The sequence below is a fragment of the Falco cherrug genome, chromosome 3 (genome assembly GCF_023634085.1).
Source record: "Falco cherrug isolate bFalChe1 chromosome 3, bFalChe1.pri, whole genome shotgun sequence".
Classification (NCBI taxonomy): domain Eukaryota; kingdom Metazoa; phylum Chordata; class Aves; order Falconiformes; family Falconidae; genus Falco; species Falco cherrug.
The window spans coordinates 108,835,304-108,841,896 of NC_073699.1; positions in this window are offsets into that span (position 1 = coordinate 108,835,304).

Here is a 6,593-nt window from a genome sequence, read left to right on the forward strand (position 1 = left end):
GTTTGTCTTGTCTTCAAGATAGAAGCCAAGCAGGTGTGACTGTCCTCTGCGAGGTAAAGCACAAAGTATCTGCAGTAGCACAAGAATGCTTGTTCCTCCAGCGCAGCTCGGAGAGGATGGTGACAGCAAGAAGACCTTGATAGGAATTAAAAGGCCTGGTCCGCGCCCCTTGTTCGGAGAGACGATATAATGCTGTGTGTTTGGGCAGCTCGTAATGATTTTTGATCGCTAAAGTGAACTGCTTTTCTGTGTCAGGGCATCTGCTGGGAAATCTTTTGGGATCTTCGTGGCTTTTTGAGTTGTCATGTGTGAGATTAGTACGACTGCAAGGCTGTAACTAGCAGTCGGGGCCAGTTGTATGTTCGCTTTCTATAAGGAAAATGGGGAGAAAGAGCAAACACTGCTGGCAACAGAAATGGTTTCAAGTTTGGTGTGGTTTTTTTTCAACTGAAGTATCGTTTGAATAGAAGCATTTTCCTCCCATACAGAAATAGTGAACGTGCTTGAGTGGCTCAGAATCCAGAAACGGAGTATCTGTATACAAGCAAAGCAAAACCTCAGACTTCTATTTGTTCAAACTGATAAAAGTGAAAACTAAATTATTAGACGTTCAAAATGTGAATGTTAAATGTCTTGCTGCTTGCAGGCAAGAGAAGATCTTAAGTTGTGGTGTTAAAGGAACCTGTAAGTGATTTGGAGCAAATGAGGTCTTTGTGCTCTTTAATACTTGGATATGGGAAAACATCATCATGCTGAAAGTGGAGTAGCATGAAATGGGTTTGAGCTCTTGGCTGCTCTCTCGTTCTGTCACTGACCTCTGACAGCACACATAAATCACCTAATTTTCCTTAACTTTGTTTTGCACATGCAGAAAGTTAGTGTTAAGTGCTTTCTCTTAATTCAGGGTGATGTTACCCATCTATGCTGTGTATGTGGTCAGTCATGGGGCGATGCTACTTAACCTCTTCCCCTGAACACGCTCATGTATGTTAAGACGTCTGCTTCACACCTGAAAACTGCAAGTCCTTCTCGGAAACTACTTCTTTGTAGTTGCAGATCTTGAAGTCTTGTTGAGTCAGGCCCCCAAAGAAATCCTGTACCTCTCTACTCTTGGGATCTGGGGGTTGGCTTCAACTGCCTTGTGGGAGAACTTAGACCTCTGCCAGCTCAGCCCATGTCCTGGACAGTGTCCAACTGGGTCACTGCGTCAGACTCGGGTCCCAGGGATGTTTAATATCCCTGGATTACCTGTGCTGGGTTTTTTGTCTTGTTAAAAATGTTTAAAGCAAAAATTTTGCGGAGAAATGAATGAATGGATCAGGACAGTTAGGGGATGGGGAGGTCAAGCAGTGAGGTTTGCAGGGTGTCTGTTTTCTACTTGGCTTGTCCTGTCCCATTTTGTTTCTGGAGACTGTATTTGAAGGATTTCATTCAGCCTCTGCTGCTTCTGCTCATTTGTCTGCCTGATACCATTGCTTGTTACCATGGGGATATTTACAGCCAAAGGAAGATGATGATTCTATAAGGACTGAACTGCTTTAGTTGATGTCTTTAAAAAGACATTTCAAGCAAGCACAGTGCTGAGTATTTTGAGCAGTTTTCCTTTCCTGTGCTGTGTCGGTACTGAAGTCTACTCTCTGGCAAGGTGAAACTTGGACGGTGTTTGAAAATGTTTTCTGCTTTCAACTTAATTCATGCTGTACAGAGCTCTCTGTGGTTATTTTATATTAAGGCAGTAAAAACCCAAGCAGGATGTTTTAACCTGTGTTTTATGTGTGCGTGGACATTTACAGCCATGTCCTCTTCATTGCATAAAGATTATACTTTTCAGGTGTGTAATTGGCATTGTGGCTGCCGCAGTTCTAAGTATGGATTAATTAGTAGAACTTCGGTTCACTGCCTCTCTTCAACTGGAATGAGAAGCCTTGGTCTAAAACCACGATGGAGCACGCCAGGTGTTACAGAATCGTTCTTTCATTCCTAAGTGTTCTGTTCGTAAGCAAAAGCAACTCTGGGAGCTTGCCGTTTGTTTATTTACCAGGGTGCAGAAAGACGTTTGACCAGATGGATGGATGAGTGACCCCGATGGACAGGCAAGTATTGTGAGTGGTCCACGGTCTAGATCCAAGTATTTCAAATTTCTGTGAGCAAAACTTGTTCTTCAGCTAAAGTTGTTCTTTTACTCTGGTATGTTATTTCTCATTGAACTTACAGGTCAGTGAAAAATGTATGCATTTATATAGTTACTTTGTCTCCGTACGCTTCATTTGCATTGAAATCCACAATGAAGCTCAGTTTATACAGGAATTTTATGAGATCCTCATCTTGTTTGAGAGATGTCTGTATTAATACACATGCCAATATATAGGTAGGTATAAAATAAACTGGCTAAACACAAAGCAAAAGTTACTTTCTGTGTCAAGAAGCAACTTTAAGAGAAACTTGGTTTAAAGGAAATGGGGAAAATAATGTATTTTTCCTTTTAAGAGTGGGGTGGCGTATACATGATGATGGCGTGCTCTTGCCTGCCTGGCAGGCACATTGGTACTCGTGTTGGTGAGGATCGGCATTGAAAGGTGGCCCCTCTCTTTTGCGGTGCTGTACTTGACCACCTTTGTGTTGGATGGAGGGAAGCAATGAAGGGTTAACACCTTGCGAGCACAGGCTGCAGGTGGGGGGGGATTTCTGCTGAGAGTTTTCAGCTCTCCAGGCTGTTCTCCCCTTCCCATGAGGCCAGCAGAGGTGGCTTTAAAACGCAGATTCCTCCCAGAGGTTCCCTCTGCCCTTCCTAAACATAGTGATGATGTTTTGTCAGTGCATTTTTCACTTTTTTTTGACTTTCTATGGAAGGCCATGTTGATGACAGAGTAGTACCTATTGAGGTCCGCTTATGAGACTTTGCTCTCTTGCTGCCATGAAGTCGATGCTACTTTCTGTGTGGGCGGATCTTTGCCAAGACCTTTCCATCTCATCCCAGCCCTCTGTGGATCCTATCCATATGGCACGGAGCAGTAGAGCCCTGTTCACTTCTGGTTTGCAGACTGTTTTTCTTTCACCCGAGTCACTCCTCATTTTGTGTCTGTTTTCTGTGTTCCTTGTCTTGAGATGTTCATCATGTTCCTTAACGTTCTCCTTTCTGTCAGAGACATCGGCGCGTCTTTCGTATAGGTTTCTGTAAATAAAAGCTGTTGATTAAAGAGCAACGTCTTCTCGCCTCTCTGCACTCCTGGTGTCTTTATCCATGAAGTTCTCCGCTTCTTGGCATCCTTCGCTTGCCTGTAAGGCTCCGTGAATAAAGCAATGCAGATAATGCAACCAGGCTGCGCTGGGTGGAAAAGAGCGTTCTTCCCTAGGTTTCGATATCGCTGGATCTGACTGTGCAAAGATCAACCATCCGAGCTGGATTTCCCCACTGCAGCAGCCTAATGAATTTGTTGCCAGGCAGATTATCCAGTTTCAACTTCTCTTTCTTATAAATGTAGGAGCTTAGGAGAAAGGTATCAGTAAAGACAACCGCAAATCTTGTACCAGCACAGGAACTGGGAAGAGAAGAGGGGAATAAAAAACAATCGGTAGGACAGCTGAGTGGGCTCTTACGGATGAGGGGGGAAGGGAAAAAGGAGAGAAATGCTTGCTGTAGTTGTTAGACTCGTGTGAGCACTGTGGAATGCTGGCTGAGGTCTGTGCATCCCTCAAGGAGAGCAGAGGGAGACTGTTCCTGAGAACAGGGCTTGGGATAATGTTCTGACCTGGGGCTGCATACTCACAGGGAAAAAAAAAAAACCACCAACCAATCTGAGGTCGTTCCCATGTGAATCTTTCCGGTCCATTTTATCATCTTTGCCAGCGTTGCTGGGGTTTAAAAGGTATTTTGCAAGGAGGGAAGGATGCCCTCAAGCACTGAGAACAGGAGGGGGCTGGGTGGTGGGGCCAGGGCTGGGTTACAGCAGAGGTGGGCACGAGAGGAGGTTGGGTGATGGCACCAGGTCGCGTGGCAGGGCTGGGTTGAAGCAGAGGAAAAGGCAGCGGCCGCTTGATGGGGAATTGGTCTGATACTGCTGAGATCTGGTTGTGCAGACCCCAGTCTGGTCTGCGTGAGGGCGGTGGGGACGGCACAACGTGAAGCTTGAAGCTGAACGGGAGCCCCAGGTAGTGTCGGTGCTTGTTTTCAACAAGTAGCAGCTTGCTTCTAGCCATAGTAAAGGTCAACAAACCCATTGCAAACTATCGCGGTGGCAACCCAAAGCTGAGTCTTTGGACAGTCTTTGGCCATGCAAGTCTGATGCCACTTTTGCCTGAGTACAGTCAGTCCCTGCTGCCTCTCCTCAGTAGGTGGGAGTCACTGGGGACACCTCTTGGCCTTCTGTCCCTTAGGCATTAGATGAAAGGCCAGACTGGTTGGACGCCACGTGTGGCCTGGGGTGGTTCTTGGGTCTCCAAGCCTGTGGCTGCTCACAGCCTGACGTGCACTAGTGCTGGGTGGGACGGGGATGCTGCTGGTGGCTTGTTTCTGCACGAGCAGGTGGCCTCCTTGCTTGCCCAGGTTGCTTTGCAATGGGATCCCTGCCACGGCTGTGCAGATCCCATCGCTTCCACCCCGGCTTGCTGGGAAGAGCTGCTGCTTGAGAAACTCGGGGAAGAGTTTGTAGCAAGGCGAAGGAGCAAATCTGGATGTGGTGGGGTCAGGAGGGTGGGATGGGACAACCTTTACAGGGTCCGGCCAAGTCTGTACACGTTGAAAACGGGGTGGTAAGAGCAAGGAGGGCAAGCGTTTGACTGACACGCTGCGGTGAAGCCAGCGTGAGGTGTCCCTGGCTGCGGAGTGGCAGGTGTCACCGGCCCCCTGCCAACGGAGGGAGGCTGAAGGAGAAGGAGAAGGAATTTCGGGTAGGATTCAGTGCCACTGGAGATCGTTGACTCTGCGAGGCAACTGGATTTGATAAAGACTGGTGACCTCGTGGCCAGTCTCCATGTTTGTGGCCCAGTGAGCCTGTTGGATGAGTAATCCTGTACTGTGGGCAGCGCCAGCGTGTGAGGGGGGACCCTTGCCCTCTCCCAGCCCTTAGCCCCCCTTTTGCCCAGGGCTGAGCCACCGGCTGGCTGCAGGCAGCTATACTATATATATAATATATATATACTATATATATACAGCTATACTATATATATATAGGCGGGAGGTCAAGGGCACTAGGTGCAGCAGGGCCTGCAGTGTACACAGCACGAAATGATCGGAGCGGCGATGTTTGGGGTGCCTGTCAGCCGGGGCTTTTGCTCCAAAAGGACAACAAGGGCAGACGTGCCGAGGAACCCGGCTTATGCCGGCGTCAGTGACAGAACCTTTCCGCAATGAGAGCCGACCCCGCCTCATCCGCGGGGATGGCTGGGCCACCAGAATCCCTGGCTGGTGGCCAGGCAAAACTTCGGTTGCACAAAATTCCTTGAGGCTTGTCTCCAAATTGTCTGTTCTGCGATTTTATTTTTTTTTTATTTGGCTGTTGCTTTAAAAATCCCTGTTTTTCTACAACTAAGCAGAGTAACTAGCTGCATTATCCCTGCATTACTTTTACTGAGGGCTGCGTAGGGATGGTGGAAACCACCTCCTAGCTCAAGGAGAAGTGGAAGCAGCTCAGGACAGAGGGGTGTTAGAGGAAGGAACCTGGTGGGCTGGGCAGGATTGGGGTGAGAGGTGCCTTCCCAGCCTCGCTGCTCTTTTGCCTGAAGAGCCTGGCTTCTCAAATGTTTCATGTGTGTGGTTTAATATATATATAAAAAAAAAAATCTGCAGTGCAATCTGTGCTCCAATTTGAGGACACCATTTAGTGATTTTAATTGTGTGGCAGTATTTTGGTATTTTCAATACCCAATAGTAGGTTAATGACTGTTCCTTGAAGAATGGAGTTTATATAACACAAGTCATTACATAAGGAGGCTGATTGTGGCCTGAGGAACAGGAGGAAAACAAATATGCGAGAATGCAAAACCCAGAACATGCAAACTCTACCTGGGCCTGAAGAAGCCTAAAAAATGAGCGATACTTGAGTGTCAGCAAGGTGAGTGTAACCTTGAGGAAGGCTGAGGACTTGGAAGCGAAGGCACGACAGCACGTAACCATCAAGCTCTGTGCTACCACGCATTTCCCACGTGGTGGCTGTGGTCTGTTCATCCAGATTGCACCGTCTACATTCAAGAGAGCAACAAACAAGCCAGCAAAAAGTTATTGCCTGGTCACTTATTTTCTTGTGTTTTTTTTTTTTCCCCAGAAGCTCCTAAACCTTGGCCTGAATTGGACTGACCACGGTGAAATAAAACCGTGGCAGAACCTGAAGCACGACCTTTTGCTCGGACCTTAGGTCTCAGGTTTGAGAGATGGGATGAATTTTTAGATGGGGTAATTTTATTCCTGTCGCAGAACTGAGGGGGTCCCCGGTGTCTGCAGCCCCCTCGCTTTTCTTAGCGGGGGGGCAAGATGCTTGGCAGAGGTGGGGGTTGCTCCCTGCTGGCGTGGACCTTAGGTCTCAGGTTTGAGAGATGGGATGAATTTTTAGATGGGGTAATTTTATTCCTGTCGCAGAAGTGAGGGGGTCTCCGGTGTC